Genomic DNA, 20299 nt, shown 5'->3' with positions numbered 1-20299 from the left:
GGTGCGTGTGGGATTACTTTTTCGCACTGGTCGCTTTGCAGCGCTTCTGCCTGTCGCCTGCTGGTGCCCTGCCTTGGTTGGTGGTGCGTGCGGGATTATTGATCGTGTAACATCCTCGATCCCCTACCGAACGTTAAAATCCAGCGGTGCTCCGTGAGCTCGCTGACTTGAGTAGGGAGTTGCCAACTTCCTGGTATGTATCCCCTATGTTAGATTGCTATGGTGTTTTTTTTAGAATTATGTTTAGCACTAACAGGGTGACCTGTATACCTTCTAGGTACTGCCGATTGCGTCATTGCCGACTGCTGTTTTTGCCACCCGTTCGCTTACCTGCAAGGCTGCCTTAGCTGTCCCGGGCTAGCCTTGAAGATAGCGGCGAAGACGCTAACAACCACTCCTTTTTAACCTGATCCGTTTGTATTGTCCTTGTGTGTTTCCACCTGTCCGTGTCGCAATTAGTGTGTGTCTGTGTGCGTGTAGACTGTGTGCGTGTGCGTGTGTGTCCTGGGGAAGTGTTTGGTTTAATTTGGAGGATTCTGTCTTTATTTGGTTTTGAGTCCAGTTTCTGTTAGGCCACTGGCAGGAGGCCTTTTATAGCTGCGGATAGCCAGTGGGCTATCACGCATGTGTAATATCTTTTGGGGCCTGTTTGGTGCATTTGGGTTTTATTTTTATTTCTTATTGATTTTCTTTTTTGTGACTTACAAGTTGTGAGTTTGGTCGTGTGTATATACTTCTTCTACTCCTTTTGTTTCCAGGTGCTGAGTGCCCACGGCAGGGAGGCAACTAGATCCCATAGGTGGTGGTGCCCTTTCTTCCCGAGTGTCTGTCACGTGTGCCCTTTTGGATTCTCTTTTTATTTTGCCATGTTGAACCTGCGTTTTGCTTTTGTTGTGAGTATGTGCGAACACGAGTGACTGGTTGGTGTCGCTGGTTTCTCCCCTCCGCGTTCCTGGTATCTTGCCCCCCCCCCTTGCCGGTAAGCCTCAGCCCTGATCGTTCTTTCTTTCCCCAACGTACAGTGTCATCGTAATTGTAATGTTTGTGTGGAACGTACATGTTTTAGTCAATAAAGACAACCTATTTTCGTAACCTCGTCTCTGGTGCCGTTAGCCAACGAACGTGTGTGCTAAGTTCTTGTTTTCCGTTCATTGATTGATATTTCCCTGGGTGCAATTCCTAGGGTGGCGTTGTCGCTTACCCCCGTTTCTTCTAATGCCACATTTGGCGTTGGTCGGCAGGACGTACTTTCTAAACACCAGAGGCGTATGTTCCGATATTTATGTTGTCTTTACTGTGGTTGTTGGTGTAAAAACCTGCTTATTTTTCACTTCAGGCATTTGGATTGACCTTTCTCTCTTCAATTGTGTTAGTTGGCAAAAACAGCAGTTGTCTTGACCGTCGTAGCAGTTGACTACTGTGCTCCTTTTACAGTGGACCAAAAACCCTGCTGCCGCAGGTAGGTCATAGTTTAGCTATGAACATGGAAGAGCTACAAGAGCTTAGGGAATTGGTGGCACAGCTTAAAGCAGACAATGAGATATTGAAGCAAAGACTGAATCCAGCATCTTCGGGCGATACCTCACGTGCCGAGCCTGGGTTGGTGTTCGTCCCCCGTGATAGAAAGTGTCCCATGTTTAAAGGCAAGTCAGGGATTAAGGTAAATGAATGGATTGAAGAGGTAGAGGCATGCATGCGGGCACGTCACCTTTCTGTGAATGATCAAGCTTTCTTTCTGTTCGACCATTTAGAAGGGGAGGCCAGAGAGGAGATAAAATATCGCCCGAGCACCGATAAAAATGATCCCAAAAAGATCAAAAGTATTCTCCGGGAATTGTACGGGTGCTCTCAGTCGTATGTTGCCCTGCAAGAGGCTTTCTTTTCGAGAAAGCAGCAGGACGGTGAAACCTTGTTGGAGTTCTCTTTGGCTTTGATGAGTCTTATGGACAGAGTCAAGCATCGTGCACCCGATGGTTTGGTGAATGCTGAGGTTTTGTTGCGCGATCAATTCTCTGAGCATGTTATCGATGGTGCTTTGCGGAGGGAACTTAAGCAGCTTATAAGGTGCCAGCCAACAATCACCATGCTGGAGCTCAGAGCAGGGGCTATCCGGTGGGAGTACGAGGGTATGCCGGGTGGCGCGAGGGGTCGCAGTCAATCTGTTCCATCCATACATGGTGTCCAGTATGCAGTGCATGGAGGCCATAAGCCCGTTTCTAGCAGCGCTACAGAGGGGTCTGAATTATCAGAGCTAAAGGACATGTTGAGACGTCAACAAGAGCAGCTTAATAAACTGTCCCAGAGTGTTGACATGTTACAGCGCCCTCATCAAAGGCCTCGTGGTAACCCCATTATATGCAGGCGGTGCCAACAGCCTGGCCATTTTGCCCAGGATTGTGACGGGCCAAGGGTCCCCCCTCGTGCCCAGACCTTCTCGGCAGGCCACCCTAGGAACGATGGACAGTTTTTCCCTCGTCCGTCGGCGGGAAACTAGCACCCACCGAACTGCGGAGCCACAGTTCTGGTGGGGGGTTGCCTGGCTCGAGTAACATGTCCGTCGGATCTAGTTTAATCTCGTCATGTCCCCATTTAGATGTACTCATGGGTGGGGTCCCTGTACCATGCCTAATAGACACCGGGTCAATGGTGTCTACCGTCACCGAGACCTTCTTTTTGAACCACTTTGAGCCCTGGGGCCCTGACCGTCTGCGCTCCTGTCAATGGCTACAACTCCGGGCAGCCAATGGGCTGACCATACCATATGTTGGCTACTTAGAACTGGATGTTGAGCTTTGTGGAAAGTCCATAGCGCAGTGTGGTGTTCTGGTTGTGAAAGACCCACCTGGGGGGGTTGGCCTCCAGGCACCTGGTGTGCTCGGCATGAACATTTTGAACAAATGCTATTATGAGCTTTTTGGGCAACATGGTCCTGCCCTCTTCCGGCTGCCCTCTGTCTCCCAGGCTCATAGTGCTGTTGTTGAGGCCCTACAGCGGTGTCATTTTGCGGAAACTCACCCCATAAGGCCAGGGAGGGTCAAAGTCCGTGGAGGCCGAGCCCATCGTATCCCGGGTGGCACTATGGTTATGGTAGCTGCTACATGTTCAGCACAGTTTTCCGACACCTCGGTGTTGTTTGAACCCACGGACAGAGGACTCCCTGCGGGCTTGTTGGCCTCTCCATCCCTGATCCGGGTGAGCCGTAGTACTAGCTACATACCGATAGTGAATGTGGGCACGGAAGATGTGTTACTGTATCCTCGCGCTGATTTGGGTAGTTTGAGTTGTGTGCAAGTGGTGAGTTTGCCCGCAAGTGTCACTGAGGTCAACACTGTGACGGCCACTGTTACCTCCCAGATGGTTACACCATCAGTATCATCCCAGATTGAGGAAATTGACCTCTCTGTCTTGGCGGCTTCAGATCAGAAACAGGTCCGGAACTTACTACAGCGGTTCAGCGGAATCTTTGCCTCCCATGATGGGGACTTGGGTTGTACTAACCTCCTCTCTCATCAGATTCCACTAGTCGATGATGCGCCAGTTCGACAACGATACAGGCGTATCCCACCATCGGAATATGAGATGGCTAAGGCTCATATCAACCAATTGATGGAGGCACAGGTTATCACTGACAGTTGTAGCCCGTATGCGTCCCCTATAGTGTTGGCCCGAAAGAAGGACGGTAGTCTCCGCATGTGCGTTGACTACCGCCAACTAAATGCAAAGACACGCAAAGACGCCTTCCCTCTTCCTCGCATCGAGGAGTCCCTCGATGCACTAACAGGAGCCCGCTGGTTCTCCACTATGGATCTAGCCAGCGGGTATCACCAGGTCCCTGTCGCGGTGGGTGATCGTGCAAAGACGGCCTTCTGTACACCTTTCGGCCTTTTCGAATGGCAGAGAATGCCCTTCGGCTTGTGTAACGCACCAGCGACCTTTCAACGGTTGATGGAAAGGATTTTTGGGGACCAGCAATGTCAAACCTTGTTGTTGTACTTGGATGACATTGTGGTCTTCTCTACCTCCGTCTCCCAACACCTGGAACGGTTAGAACTTGTTTTGGGGCGTTTACAGCATGAGGGCCTTAAGGCCAAGTTGGGCAAATGTGCATTTTTCAAACAGGAGGTTGGCTACCTCGGTCACATCATTTCGAGTCAGGGGGTGGCGACGGACCCTAAAAAGATTGAGGCAGTGGCTAGTTGGCGTTGCCCTAGCACCGTCTCGGAGGTGCGTTCTTTCCTGGGGTTCGCCAGCTACTACCGCCGGTTTGTGGAGGGGTTTGCCAAGGCGGCGGCCCCCCTCCATAAACTGGTGGCGGTGCTGGGTGGCACTAAATCAAAGCGAGGTCCAAGCCAAAGTTTGCATTCCCTTTGGTCTGAGGAGTGCCAGCAAAGCTTTGATGCCCTAAAGGGAAGGCTGACCACGGCTCCTGTCCTTGCCTATGCTGATTTCAGCCTGCCCTTCATCCTAGAAGTGGATGCGAGTTACAACGGCTTAGGGGCCGTTCTATCTCAGGAACAGGGAGGGAAGGTGCGCCCTATAGCTTATGCCAGCCGTAGTCTTAGGCCCACTGAGCGCAACATGTCCAACTACAGTTCCATGAAGTTGGAGTTTGTTGCGCTCAAGTGGGCCCTCACCGAAAAGTTTAGGGAGTATCTGTTGGGGCAACGTTGTATCATCTTTACGGACAACAATCCCTTAAGTCACCTGTCCACGGCAAAACTAGGAGCATTAGAGCAGCGCTGGGTTGCCCAGATGGCCCCATTCAACTACGAGATCAAATATCGCTCCGGCAGACAGAACCGCAATGCGGACGCTCTATCGAGGCAGAACCCCTCGGACCCTCCTGTGTTGGCGGATCTGGCCCTGGGCACGACCCTTCCAACTTCCTTACAGCAAGTTGAGCAGGCACAGCCAGTAACGCAGGTGGTTCAAGCGGTGGTCACGGCATTACCGGAGAACAACATCTCCCAATTGCGCTCTAGTCAGGAACAAGATCCCGTCTTCCAGGAAGTTGTGCCACACTGGAGGCAAGGTGTTAAACCTGGGCCTACTGAGCGACAGCGAATGTCCAAGTCGGCATTGGTTCTCTTACGCCAGTGGGACCGACTAGTGGAAAGGGAAGGTGCTATGTACCGTAGGGTGTTTCGTTCAGACGGAGCAGAGGAATATTTCCAACTGTTACTTCCTGCTAGTTTGAAGTCTGATGTTTTGACTCAGCTGCATCAGGAGCATGGCCACCAGGGGGTGGAGCGCACCTTGGACTTGGCCCGTAAACGGTGCTATTGGCCGGGCATGTCCTCCGATGTGGCTCGTTGGTGCCTTGAGTGCGAGCGATGTCAAACTGCAAAAGACACTAAACCCCCAGCACGTAGCTTCATGGGGCATCTGTTGGCCTCACGGCCAAATGAGGTACTTGCTGTGGATTTCACGTCACTGGAACCGTCTCGGTCGGGTGTGGAAAATGTTCTAGTCATGACTGACGTGTTCAGCAAATATTCGCTAGCCATTCCAACCCAGGACCAGCGTGCCTCCACCGTGGCAAGAGTGCTTGTCCACGAGTGGTTTTACAAGTTTGGTGTCCCTGCTCGCATCCATTCCGACCAAGGTCGTTGTTTTGAGGCAACTCTTATCCAACAACTTTGCCAGCTTTATGGTGTTGAGAAATCACGCACCACGCCCTACCATCCTGCTGGTAATGGCCAGTGTGAGCGGTTTAACCGTACCTTACATAACCTTCTCCGTACTCTGCCAGCATCCCGAAAAAGAGATTGGGTTGCGTGCCTCCCACAGCTGCTCTTCTGTTATAATACCACCCCGCATTCAGCAACCGGCGAGTCCCCTTATTTTCTGTTGTTCGGCCAGGAGCCACGCCTGCCGCTTGACTTTTTGCTGGGAACAGTACCTGACCCTGTAGCAGGGACGGTGCATGATTGGATTGACGAACACCAAGCAAGGCTGCAAGTCGCCTTTCAGGGGGCTGAAGGCCGGATCCGAGCTGCAGCCGATAAACGGAAAGGGGCCAATGACCGCCAGGTTAAAGATCTACCACTGGGGGAGGGTGAGTTGGTCTATCTCCGTAACCTCAGTATGAGGGGCTGCCACAAAATTCAGGACCTGTGGAGCCCAGTGGTATATGAGGTTATCAAAGCCCCCCCAGGCAACGGGGCCGTGTACACAATTGCTCCAGTGACTGATCGGAGCAAAGTCCGACAGGTACATCGTGGCCTTCTTAAAGCCCGGGTAGTGAGGGATGCACCGGTAGGCCCGCCTTACACAAGTCCGCCAGTCGCTGAGACTGTTGTCGTGATGGAGGACGACATGGATGTTGATCTGGCGTTCTTGCCCCCGGAGTCACTGCTACATCCAGTAGAGACGCCGGTTGTTGCCCTTGCCTGTCCGGGCCCCCAGGTGGTGCCTGCTGACCCCCCAACACCATCGGCTGGACCTAGGCCTACTACGGTAAACACCAGTATCCCAGCCAGCCCCTCCCCTAGTCTAGACACTTCACCTAGTACTAGCAGAGTGGTTCATACTGACGGTACACCCGTAGTCTGGGTGGTAGAGACTCTGGATCCGGTAGAGGTCAGGGTGCCAGTGGTTCCGGAGCCAAGCATTGGCGGAGTGGCTCTACGCCGGACAGGTAGAGCCATGGCGGGCCAACATTCTAACATTCACCATTTACCTCAGACAGCTGGCCAGAAGGGGGTGTGCCCCAATGATCCTGTGTCGGGTCCAGTTGGTGCTACCCTTCAAACCGAGGGTTAGGGTGGGGCTGCCAACCGGTCTATCGTCGGGACGCCGACTGAAAATGTGGGGGTAGATTGTGGTGAGACGGAGGGGGCAGAGCCCTTCTTAATGATCGGGGCCGGCACAGCCAATGGCTTGCGTCTCCACCTTATTTATTCACGAGTAGCCCTTGTGTCGGGAGGTGCCACAATTGGTCTCCTCGTTACTTCCGGCTGCGCCCCTCCCGTCAACCGGCTGCCGGTATGTACGCACGCTGTTATGGATGCTCTGACTCTGATTTGTTTGTAGCATGGTGATTTACTTTTTGGGTACTGGTTGCTTTGCAGCGCTTCTGCCTGTCGCCTGCTGGTGCCCTGCCTCGGTTGGTGGTGCGTGTGGGATTACTTTTTCGCACTGGTCGCTTTGCAGCGCTTCTGCCTGTCGCCTGCTGGTGCCCTGCCTTGGTTGGTGGTGCGTGCGGGATTATTGATCGTGTAACATCCTCGATCCCCTACCGAACGTTAAAATCCAGCGGTGCTCCGTGAGCTCGCTGACTTGAGTAGGGAGTTGCCAACTTCCTGGTATGTATCCCCTATGTTAGATTGCTATGGTGTTTTTTTTAGAATTATGTTTAGCACTAACAGGGTGACCTGTATACCTTCTAGGTACTGCCGATTGCGTCATTGCCGACTGCTGTTTTTGCCACCCGTTCGCTTACCTGCAAGGCTGCCTTAGCTGTCCCGGGCTAGCCTTGAAGATAGCGGCGAAGACGCTAACAACCACTCCTTTTTAACCTGATCCGTTTGTATTGTCCTTGTGTGTTTCCACCTGTCCGTGTCGCAATTAGTGTGTGTCTGTGTGCGTGTAGACTGTGTGCGTGTGCGTGTGTGTCCTGGGGAAGTGTTTGGTTTAATTTGGAGGATTCTGTCTTTATTTGGTTTTGAGTCCAGTTTCTGTTAGGCCACTGGCAGGAGGCCTTTTATAGCTGCGGATAGCCAGTGGGCTATCACGCATGTGTAATATCTTTTGGGGCCTGTTTGGTGCATTTGGGTTTTATTTTTATTTCTTATTGATTTTCTTTTTTGTGACTTACAAGTTGTGAGTTTGGTCGTGTGTATATACTTCTTCTACTCCTTTTGTTTCCAGGTGCTGAGTGCCCACGGCAGGGAGGCAACTAGATCCCATAGGTGGTGGTGCCCTTTCTTCCCGAGTGTCTGTCACGTGTGCCCTTTTGGATTCTCTTTTTATTTTGCCATGTTGAACCTGCGTTTTGCTTTTGTTGTGAGTATGTGCGAACACGAGTGACTGGTTGGTGTCGCTGGTTTCTCCCCTCCGCGTTCCTGGTATCTTGCCCCCCCCCCTTGCCGGTAAGCCTCAGCCCTGATCGTTCTTTCTTTCCCCAACGTACAGTGTCATCGTAATTGTAATGTTTGTGTGGAACGTACATGTTTTAGTCAATAAAGACAACCTATTTTCGTAACCTCGTCTCTGGTGCCGTTAGCCAACGAACGTGTGTGCTAAGTTCTTGTTTTCCGTTCATTGATTGATATTTCCCTGGGTGCAATTCCTAGGGTGGCGTTGTCGCTTACCCCCGTTTCTTCTAATGCCACACTTACAATGTTGATATTGCTCAAAACTAATAATGGACTTCACTTCCAAATGGTCGTGTATTGCTTAAATAACCCTTTTGTAAGCAAAATAACACGTTGGCATTGAACTGTGCAGAAATATCAACTGTTCTAGTTTTTATGTGTGCAAAATGCTTTTCAGAGCGAGAGAATCACTTTTTGACCAACAACGTGATTCTGACCTTACAATGTTAATATTGCTAAAAACGAATGGAATTCACTTCTAAATGGTCGTGTATTGCTTAAATAACCCTTTTGTAAGCATAATAACACGTCTGCATTGAACGGAACAGAAATATCAACTGTTCTAGTTTGTATGTGTGCAAAATGCTTTTCAGAGCGAGAGAATCACTTTTTGACCAACAACGTGATTCTGACCTTACAATGTTGATATTGCTCAAAACTAATGGACATCGCTTCCAAATGGTCGTGTATTGCTTAAATAACCCTTTTGTAAGCAAAATAACACGTTGGCGTTGAACAGAACAGAAATATAAACTGTTCTAGTTTTTATGTGTGCAAAATGCTTTTCAGAGCGAGAGAATCACTTTTTGACCAACAACGTGATTCTGACCTTACAATGTTGATATTGCTAAAAAAACCAATGGACTTCACTTCCAAATGGAGGTTTATGCTTGAATACGCCTTTTGTTAGCACAATAACACGTTTGCATTGAAAGGAACATAACTATTCACTTTTCTAGTTTTTATGTGTGCAAAATGCTTTTCAGAGCGAGAGAATCACTTTTTGACCAACAACGTGATTCTGACCTTACAATGTTGATATTGCTAAAAACTAATAATGGACTTCACTTCCAAATGGTCGTGTATTGCTTAAATAACCCTTTTGTAAGCAAAATAACACGTTGGCATTGAACTGTACAGAAATATCAACTGTTCTAGTTTTTATGTGTGCAAAATGCTTTTCAGAGCGAGAGAATCACTTTTTGACCAACAACGTGATTTTGTCCTTCCAATGTTGATATTGCTAAAAACGAATGGAATTCACTGCTAAATGGTCGTGTATTGCTTAAATAACCCTTTTGTAAGCATAATAACACGTCTGCATTGAACGGAACAGAAATATCAACTGTTCTAGTTTTTATGTGTGCAAAATGCTTTTCAGAGCGAGAGAATCACTTTTTGACCAACAACGTGATTCTTACCTTACAATGTTGATATTGCTCAAAACTAATGATGGACTTCACTTCCAAATGGTCGTGTATTGCTTAAATAACCCTTTTGTAAGCAAAATAACACGTTTGCATTGAACGGAACAGAAATATCAACTGTTCTAGTTTTTATGTGTGCAAAATGCTTTTCAGAGCGAGAGAATCACTTTTTGAACAACAACGTGATTCTGAACTTACAATGTTGATATTGCTCAAAACTAATGGACATCGCTTCCAAATGGTCGTGTATTGCTTAAATGACCCTTTTGTAAGCATGATAACACGTTTGCATTGAACGGAACAGAAATATCAACTGTTCTAGTTTTTAGGTGTGCAAAATGCTTTTCAGAGCGAGAGAATCACTTTTTCACAAACAACGTGATTCTGACCTTACAATGTTGATATTGCTAAAAACGAATGGAATTCACTTCCAACTTGTGGTTCATGCTTAAATAAACCATTTGTAAGCAAAGTAAAACGTTTTCATTGAACGGAACAGAAATATCAACTGTTCTAGTTTTTATGCGTGCAAAATGCTTGTTAGAGCGAGAGAATCACTTTTTGACAAACAACGTGATTCTGACCTTACAATGTTGATATTAATAAAAAAAAACAAAGGACTTCACTTCCAAATGGTCGTGTATTGCTTAAATAACCCTTTTGTCATTATAATAACACGTTTGCATTAAACGGAACAGAAATATCAACTGTTCTAGTTTGTATGTGTGCAAAATGCTTTTCAGAGCGAGAGAATCACTTTTTGACCAACAACGTGATTCTGACCTTACAATGTTGATATTGCTCAAAACTAATGGACATCGATTCCAAATGGTCGTGTATTGCTTAAATAACCCTTTTGTAAGCATAATAACACGTTGGCGTTGAACAGAACAGAAATATAAACTGTTCTAGTTTTTATGTGTGCAAAATGCTTTTCAGAGCGAGAGAATCACTTTTTGACCAACAACGTGATTCTGACCTTACAATGTTGATATTGCTAAAAACGAATGGAATTCACTTCTAAATGGTCGTGTATTGCTTAAATAACCCTTTTGTAAGCATAATAACACGTCTGCATTGAACGGAACAGAAATATCAACTGTTCTAGTATTTATGTGTGCAAAATGCTTTTCAGAGCGAGAGAATCAATTTTTGACCAACAACGTGATTCTGACCTTACATTGTTGATATTGCTCAAAACTAATAATGGACTTCACTTCCAAATGGTCGTGCATTGCTTAAATAACCCTTTTGTAAGCATAATAACACGTTTGCATTGAACGGAACAGAAATATCAACTGTTCTAGTTTTTATGTGTGCAAAATGCTTCTCAGAGCGAGAGAATCACTTTTTGACCAACAACGTGATTCTGACCTTACAATGTTGATATTGCTAAAAAACCAATGGACTTCACTTCCAAATGGTCGTGTATTGCTTAAATAACCCTTTTGTAAGCATGATAACACGTTTGCATTGAACGGAACAGAAATATCAACTGTTCTAGTTTTTAGGTGTGCAAAATGCTTTTCAGAGCGAGAGAATCACTTTTTCAAAAACAACGTGATTCTGACCTTACAATGTTGATATTGCTCAAAACAAATAATGGACTTCACTTCCAAATGGTCGTGTATTGCTTAAATAACCCTTTTGTACGCATAATAACACGTTTGCATTGAACGGAACAGAAATATCAACTGTTCTAGTTTTTAGGTGTGCAAAATGCTTTTCAGAGCGAGAGAATCACTTTTTGAACAACAACGTGATTCTTACCTTACAATGTTGATATTGCTCAAAACAAATAATGGACTTCACTTCCAAATGGTCGTGTATTGCTTAAATAACCCTTTTGTAAGCATAATAACACGTTTGCATTGAACGGAACAGAAATATCAACTGTTCTAGTTTTTAGGTGTGCAAAATGCTTTTCAGAGCGAGAGAATCACTTTTTCACCAACAACGTGATTCTGACCTTACAATGTTGATATTGCTAAAAACGAATGGAATTCACTTCCAACTTGTGGTTCATGCTTAAATAAACCATTTGTAAGCAAAGTAACACGTTTTCATTGAACGGAACAGAAATATCAACTGTTCTAGTTTTTATGCGTGCAAAATGCTTGTTAGAGCGAGAGAATCACTTTTTGACCAACAACGTGATTCTGACCTTACAATGTTGATATTAATAAAAAAAACAAAGGACTTCACTTCCAAATGGTCGTGTATTGCTTAAATAACCCTTTTGTCATTATAATAACACGTTTGCATTAAACGGAACAGAAATATCAACTGTTCTAGTTTGTATGTGTGCAAAATGCTTTTCAGAGCGAGAGAATCACTTTTTGACCAACAACGTGATTCTGACCTTACAATGTTGATATTGCTCAAAACTAATGGACATCGCTTCCAAATGGTCGTGTATTGCTTAAATAACCCTTTTGTAAGCAAAATAACACGTTGGCGTTGAACAGAACAGAAATATAAACTGTTCTAGTTTTTATGTGTGCAAAATGCTTTTCAGAGCGAGAGAATCACTTTTTGACCAACAACGTGATTCTGACCTTACAATGTTGATATTGCTAAAAAAACCAATGGACTTCACTTCCAAATGGAGGTTTATGCTTGAATACGCCATTTGTTAGCACAATAACACGTTTGCATTGAAAGGAACATAACTATTCACTTTTCTAGTTTTTATGTGTGCAAAATGCTTTTCAGAGCGAGAGAATCACTTTTTGACCAACAACGTGATTCTGACCTTACAATGTTGATATTGCTCAAAACTAATAATGGACTTCACTTCCAAATGGTCGTGTATTGCTTAAATAACTCTTTTGTAAGCAAAATAACACGTTGGCATTGAACTGTGCAGAAATATCAACTGTTCTAGTTTTTATGTGTGCAAAATGCTTTTCAGAGCGAGAGAATCACTTTTTGACCAACAACGTGATTCTGACCTTACAATGTTGATATTGCTAAAAACGAATGGAATTCACTTCTAAATGGTCGTGTATTGCTTAAATAACCCTTTTGTAAGCATAATAACACGTCTGCATTGAACGGAACAGAAATATCAACTGTTCTAGTTTTTATGTGTGCAAAATGCTTTTCAGAGCGAGAGAATCACTTTTTGACCAACAACGTGATTCTTACCTTATAATGTTGATATTGCTCAAAACAAATAATGGACTTCACTTCCAAATGGTCGTGTATTGCTTAAATAACCCTTTTGTAAGCATAATAACACGTTTGCATTGAACGGAACAGAAATATCAACTGTTCTAATTTTTATGTGTGAAAAAGGCTTTTCAGAAAGAGAGAATCACTTTTTGACCAACAACGTGATTCTGACCTTACAATGTTGATATTGCTCAAAACTAATGGACATCGCTTCCAAATGGTCGTGTATTGCTTAAATAACCCTTTTGTAAGCAAAATAACACGTTGGCGTTGAACAGAACAGAAATATCAACTGTTCTAGTTTTTATGTTTGCAAAATGCTTTTCAGAGCGAGAGAATCACTTTTTGACCAACAACGTGATTCTGACCTTACAATGTTGATATTGCTAAAAAATCAATGGACTTCACTTCCAAATGGAGGTTTATGCTTAAATACGCCTTTTGTAAGCACAATAACACGTTTGCATTGAAAGGAACATAACTATTCACTTTTCTAGTTTTTATGTGTCCAAAATGCTTTTCAGAGCGAGAGAATCACTTTTCGACCAACAACGTGATTCTAACCTTACAATGTTGATATTGCTCAAAACTAATAATGGACTTCACTTCCAAATGGTCGTGTATTGCTTATATAACCCTTTTGTAAGCATAATAACACGTTTGAATTGAACGGAACAGAAATATCAACTGTTCTAGTTTTTATGTGTGCAAAATGCTTTTCAGAGCGAGAGAATCACTTTTTGACCAACAACGTGATTCTGACCTTACAATGTTGATATTGCTCAAAACTAATAATGGACTTCACTTCCAAATGGTCGTGTATTGCTTAAATAACCCTTTTGTAAGCAAAATAACACGTTGGCATTGAACTGTACAGAAATATCAACTGTTCTAGTTTTTATGTGTGCAAAATGCTTTTCAGAGCGAGAGAATCACTTTTTGACCAACAACGTGATTTTGTCCTTCCAATGTTGATATTGCTAAAAACGAATGGAATTCACTTCTAAATGGTCGTGTATTGCTTAAATAACCCTTTTGTAAGCATAATAACACGTCTGCATTGAACGGAACAGAAATATCAACTGTTCTAGTTTTTATGTGTGCAAAATGCTTTTCAGAGCACTTTTTGACCAACAACGTGATTCTTAACTTACAATGTTGATATTGCTCAAAACTAATGATGGACTTCACTTCCAAATGGTCGTGTATTGCTTAAATAACCCTTTTGTAAGCAAAATAACACGTTTGCATCGAACGGAACAGAAATATCAACTGTTCTAGTTTTTATGTGTGCAAAATGCTTTTCAGAGCGAGAGAATCACTTTTTGAACAACAACGTGATTCTGAACTTACAATGTTGATATTGCTCAAAACTAATGGACATCGCTTCCAAATGGTCGTGTATTGCTTAAATAACCCTTTTGTAAGCAAAATAACACGTTGGCATTGAACGGAACAGAAATATCAACGGTTCTAGTTTTTATGGGTGCAAAATGCTTTTCAGAGCGAGAGAATCACTTTTTGACCAACAACGTGATTCTGACCTTACAATGTTGATATTGCTCAAAACTAATGGACATCGCTTCCAAATGGTCGTGTATTGCTTAAATAACCCTTTTGTAAGCAAAATAACACGTTGGCGTTGAACAGAACAGAAATATCAACTGTTCTAGTTTTTATGTTTGCAAAATGCTTTTCAGAGCGAGAGAATCACTTTTTGACCAACAACGTGATTCTGACCTTACAATGTTGATATTGCTAAAAAATCAATGGACTTCACTTCCAAATGGAGGTTTATGCTTAAATACGCCTTTTGTAAGCACAATAACACGTTTGCATTGAAAGGAACATAACTATTCACTTTTCTAGTTTTTATGTGTCCAAAATGCTTTTCAGAGCGAGAGAATCACTTTTCGACCAACAACGTGATTCTAACCTTACAATGTTGATATTGCTCAAAACTAATAATGGACTTCACTTCCAAATGGTCGTGTATTGCTTATATAACCCTTTTGTAAGCATAATAACACGTTTGAATTGAACGGAACAGAAATATCAACTGTTCTAGTTTTTATGTGTGCAAAATGCTTTTCAGAGCGAGAGAATCACTTTTTGACCAACAACGTGATTCTGACCTTACAATGTTGATATTGCTCAAAACTAATAATGGACTTCACTTCCAAATGGTCGTGTATTGCTTAAATAACCCTTTTGTAAGCAAAATAACACGTTGGCATTGAACTGTACAGAAATATCAACTGTTCTAGTTTTTATGTGTGCAAAATGCTTTTCAGAGCGAGAGAATCACTTTTTGACCAACAACGTGATTTTGTCCTTCCAATGTTGATATTGCTAAAAACGAATGGAATTCACTTCTAAATGGTCGTGTATTGCTTAAATAACCCTTTTGTAAGCATAATAACACGTCTGCATTGAACGGAACAGAAATATCAACTGTTCTAGTTTTTATGTGTGCAAAATGCTTTTCAGAGCACTTTTTGACCAACAACGTGATTCTTAACTTACAATGTTGATATTGCTCAAAACTAATGATGGACTTCACTTCCAAATGGTCGTGTATTGCTTAAATAACCCTTTTGTAAGCAAAATAACACGTTTGCATCGAACGGAACAGAAATATCAACTGTTCTAGTTTTTATGTGTGCAAAATGCTTTTCAGAGCGAGAGAATCACTTTTTGAACAACAACGTGATTCTGAACTTACAATGTTGATATTGCTCAAAACTAATGGACATCGCTTCCAAATGGTCGTGTATTGCTTAAATAACCCTTTTGTAAGCAAAATAACACGTTGGCATTGAACGGAACAGAAATATCAACGGTTCTACTTTTTATGGGTGCAAAATGCTTTTCAGAGCGAGAGAATCACTTTTTGACCAACAACGTGATTCTGACCTTACAATGTTGATATTGCTCAAAACTAATGGACATCGCTTTCAAATGGTCGTGTATTGCTTAAATAACCCTTTTGTAAGCAAAATAACACGTTGGCATTGAACGGAACAAAAATATCAACTGTTCTAGTTTTTAGGTGTGCAAAATGCTTTTCAGAGCGAGAGAATCACTTTTTGACCAACAATGTGATTCTGAACTTACAATCTTGATATTGCTCAAAACTAATGGAATTGAGGTTTATGCTTAAATAACCCTTTTGTAAGCATCATAACACGTTTGCATTGAAAGGAACATAACTATTCACTTTTCTAGTTTTTATGTGTCCAAAATGCTTTTCAGAGCGAGAGAATCACTTTTTGACCAAAAACGTGATTCTGACCTTACAATGTTGATATTGCTCAACACTAATTGACTTCGCTTCCAAATGGTCGTGCATTGCTTAAATAACCCTTTTGAAAGCAAAATAACACGTTGGCATTGAACGGAACATAAATATCAACTGTTCTAGTTTTTATGTGTGCAAAATGCATTTCAGAGCGAGAGAATTACTTTTTGACCAAAAACGTGATTCTGACCTTACAATGTTGATATTGCTAAAAACTAATGGAATTCACTTCCAACTTGTGGTTCATGCTTAAATAAACCATTTGTAAGCAAAGTAACACGTTTTCATTGAACGGAACAGAAATATCAACTGTTCTAGTTTTTATGCGTGCAAAATGCTTGTTAGAGCGAGAGAATCACTTTTTGACAAACAACGTGATTCTGACCTTACAATGTTGATATTAATAAAAAAAAACAAAGGACTTCACTTCCAAATGGTCGTGTATTGCTTAAATAACCCTTTTGTCATTATAATAACACGTTTGCATTAAACGGAACAGAAATATCAACTGTTCTAGTTTGTATGTGTGCAAAATGCTTTTCAGAGCGAGAGAATCACTTTTTGACCAACAACGTGATTCTGACCTTACAATGCTGATATTGCTCAAAACTAATGGACATCGCTTCCAAATGGTCGTGTATTGCTTAAATAACTCTTTTGTAAGCATAATAACACGTTGGCGTTGAACAGAACAGAAATATAAACTGTTCTAGTTTTTATGTGTGCAAAATGCTTTTCAGAGCGAGAGAATCACTTTTTGACCAACAACGTGATTCTGACCTTACAATGTTGATATTGCTAAAAACGAATGGAATTCACTTCTAAATGGTCGTGTATTGCTTAAATAACCCTTTTGTAAGCATAATAACACGTCTGCATTGAACGGAACAGAAATATCAACTGTTCTAGTATTTATGTGTGCAAAATGCTTTTCAGAGCGAGAGAATCAATTTTTGACCAACAACGTGATTCTGACCTTACATTGTTGATATTGCTCAAAACTAATAATGGACTTCACTTCCAAATGGTCGTGCATTGCTTAAATAACCCTTTTGTAAGCATAATAACACGTTTGCATTGAACGGAACAGAAATATCAACTGTTCTAGTTTTTATGTGTGCAAAATGCTTCTCAGAGCGAGAGAATCACTTTTTGACCAACAACGTGATTCTGACCTTACAATGTTGATATTGCTAAAAAACCAATGGACTTCACTTCCAAATGGTCGTGTATTGCTTAAATAACCCTTTTGTAAGCATGATAACACGTTTGCATTGAACGGAACAGAAATATCAACTGTTCTAGTTTTTAGGTGTGCAAAATGCTTTTCAGAGCGAGAGAATCACTTTTTCAAAAACAACGTGATTCTGACCTTACAATGTTGATATTGCTCAAAACAAATAATGGACTTCACTTCCAAATGGTCGTGTATTGCTTAAATAACCCTTTTGTACGCATAATAACACGTTTGCATTGAACGGAACAGAAATATCAACTGTTCTAGTTTTTAGGTGTGCAAAATGCTTTTCAGAGCGAGAGAATCACTTTTTGAACAACAACGTGATTCTTACCTTACAATGTTGATATTGCTCAAAACAAATAATGGACTTCACTTCCAAATGGTCGTGTATTGCTTAAATAACCCTTTTGTAAGCATAATAACACGTTTGCATTGAACGGAACAGAAATATCAACTGTTCTAGTTTTTAGGTGTGCAAAATGCTTTTCAGAGCGAGAGAATCACTTTTTCACCAACAACGTGATTCTGACCTTACAATGTTGATATTGCTAAAAACGAATGGAATTCACTTCCAACTTGTGGTTCATGCTTAAATAAACCATTTGTAAGCAAAGTAACACGTTTTCATTGAACGGAACAGAAATATCAACTGTTCTAGTTTTTATGCGTGCAAAATGCTTGTTAGAGCGAGAGAATCACTTTTTGACCAACAACGTGATTCTGACCTTACAATGTTGATATTAATAAAAAAAACAAAGGACTTCACTTCCAAATGGTCGTGTATTGCTTAAATAACCCTTTTGTCATTATAATAACACGTTTGCATTAAACGGAACAGAAATATCAACTGTTCTAGTTTGTATGTGTGCAAAATGCTTTTCAGAGCGAGAGAATCACTTTTTGACCAACAACGTGATTCTGACCTTACAATGTTGATATTGCTCAAAACTAATGGACATCGCTTCCAAATGGTCGTGTATTGCTTAAATAACCCTTTTGTAAGCAAAATAACACGTTGGCGTTGAACAGAACAGAAATATAAACTGTTCTAGTTTTTATGTGTGCAAAATGCTTTTCAGAGCGAGAGAATCACTTTTTGACCAACAACGTGATTCTGACCTTACAATGTTGATATTGCTAAAAAAACCAATGGACTTCACTTCCAAATGGAGGTTTATGCTTGAATACGCCTTTTGTTAGCACAATAACACGTTTGCATTGAAAGGAACATAACTATTCACTTTTCTAGTTTTTATGTGTGCAAAATGCTTTTCAGAGCGAGAGAATCACTTTTTGACCAACAACGTGATTCTGACCTTACAATGTTGATATTGCTCAAAACTAATAATGGACTTCACTTCCAAATGGTCGTGTATTGCTTAAATAACCCTTTTGTAAGCAAAATAACACGTTGGCATTGAACTGTGCAGAAATATCAACTGTTCTAGTTTTTATGTGTGCAAAATGCTTTTCAGAGCGAGAGAATCACTTTTTGACCAACAACGTGATTCTGACCTTACAATGTTAATATTGCTAAAAACGAATGGAATTCACTTCTAAATGGTCGTGTATTGCTTAAATAACCCTTTTGTAAGCATAATAACACGTCTGCATTGAACGGAACAGAAATATCAACTGTTCTAGTTTTTATGTGTGCAAAATGCTTTTCAGAGCGAGAGAATCACTTTTTGACCAACAACGTGATTCTTACCTTACAATGTTGATATTGCTCAAAACAAATAATGGACTTCACTTCCAAATGGTCGTGTATTGCTTAAATAACCCTTTTGTAAGCATAATAACACGTTTGCATTGAACGGAACAGAAATATCAACTGTTCTAATTTTTATGTGTGAAAAAGGCTTTTCAGAAAGAGAGAATCACTTTTTGACCAACAACGTGATTCTGACCTTACAATGTTGATATTGCTCAAAACTAATGGACATCGCTTCCAAATGGTCGTGTATTGCTTAAATAACCCTTTTGTAAGCAAAATAACACGTTGGCGTTGAACAGAACAGAAATATCAACGGTTCTAGTTTTTATGGGTGCAAAATGCTTTTCAGAGCGAGAGAATCACTTTTTCACCAACAACGTGATTCTGACCTTACAATGTTCATATTGCTCAAAACTAATAATGGACTTCACTTCCAAATGGTCGTGTATTGCTTAAATAACCCTTTTGTAAGCAAAATAACACGTTGGCATTGAACTGTACAGAAATATCAACTGTTCTAGTTTTTATGTGTGCAAAATGCTTTTCAGAGCGAGAGAATCACTTTTTGACCAACAACGTGATTTTGTCCTTCCAATGTTGATATTGCTAAAAACGAATGGAATTCACTTCTAAATGGTCGTGTATTGCTTAAATAACCCTTTTGTAAGCATAATAACACGTCTGCATTGAACGGAACAGAAATATCAACTGTTCTAGTATTTATGTGTGCAAAATGCTTTTCAGAGCGAGAGAATCACTTTTTGACCAACAACGCTATTCTTACCTTACATTGTTGATATTGCTCAAAACTAATAATGGACTTCACTTCCAAATGGTCGTGCATTGCTTAAATAACCCTTTTGTAAGCATAATAACACGTTTGCATTGAACGGAACAGAAATATCAACTGTTCTAGTTTTTATGTGTGCAAAATGCTTCTCAGAGCGAGAGAATCACTTTTTGACCAACAACGTGATTCTGACCTTACAATGTTGATATTGCTAAAAAACCAATGGACTTCACTTCCAAATGGTCGTGTATTGCTTAAATAACCCTTTTGTAAGCATGATAACACGTTTGCATTGAACGGAACAGAAATATCAACTGTTCTAGTTTTTAGGTGTGCAAAATGCTTTTCAGAGCGAGAGAATCACTTTTTCACAAACAACGTGATTCTGACCTTACAATGTTGATATTGCTCAAAACGAATGGAATTCACTTCCAACTTGTGGTTCATGCTTAAATAAACCATTTGTAAGCAAAGTAACACGTTTTCATTGAACGGAACAGAAATATCAACTGTTCTAGTTTTTATGCGTGCAAAATGCTTGTAAGAGC

This window comes from Pollachius pollachius (assembly GCF_949987615.1).
Source record: "Pollachius pollachius genome assembly, chromosome: 2".
NCBI classification, from domain to species: Eukaryota; Metazoa; Chordata; class Actinopteri; order Gadiformes; family Gadidae; genus Pollachius; species Pollachius pollachius.
Note: the sequence above shows the minus strand (reverse complement) of the source record.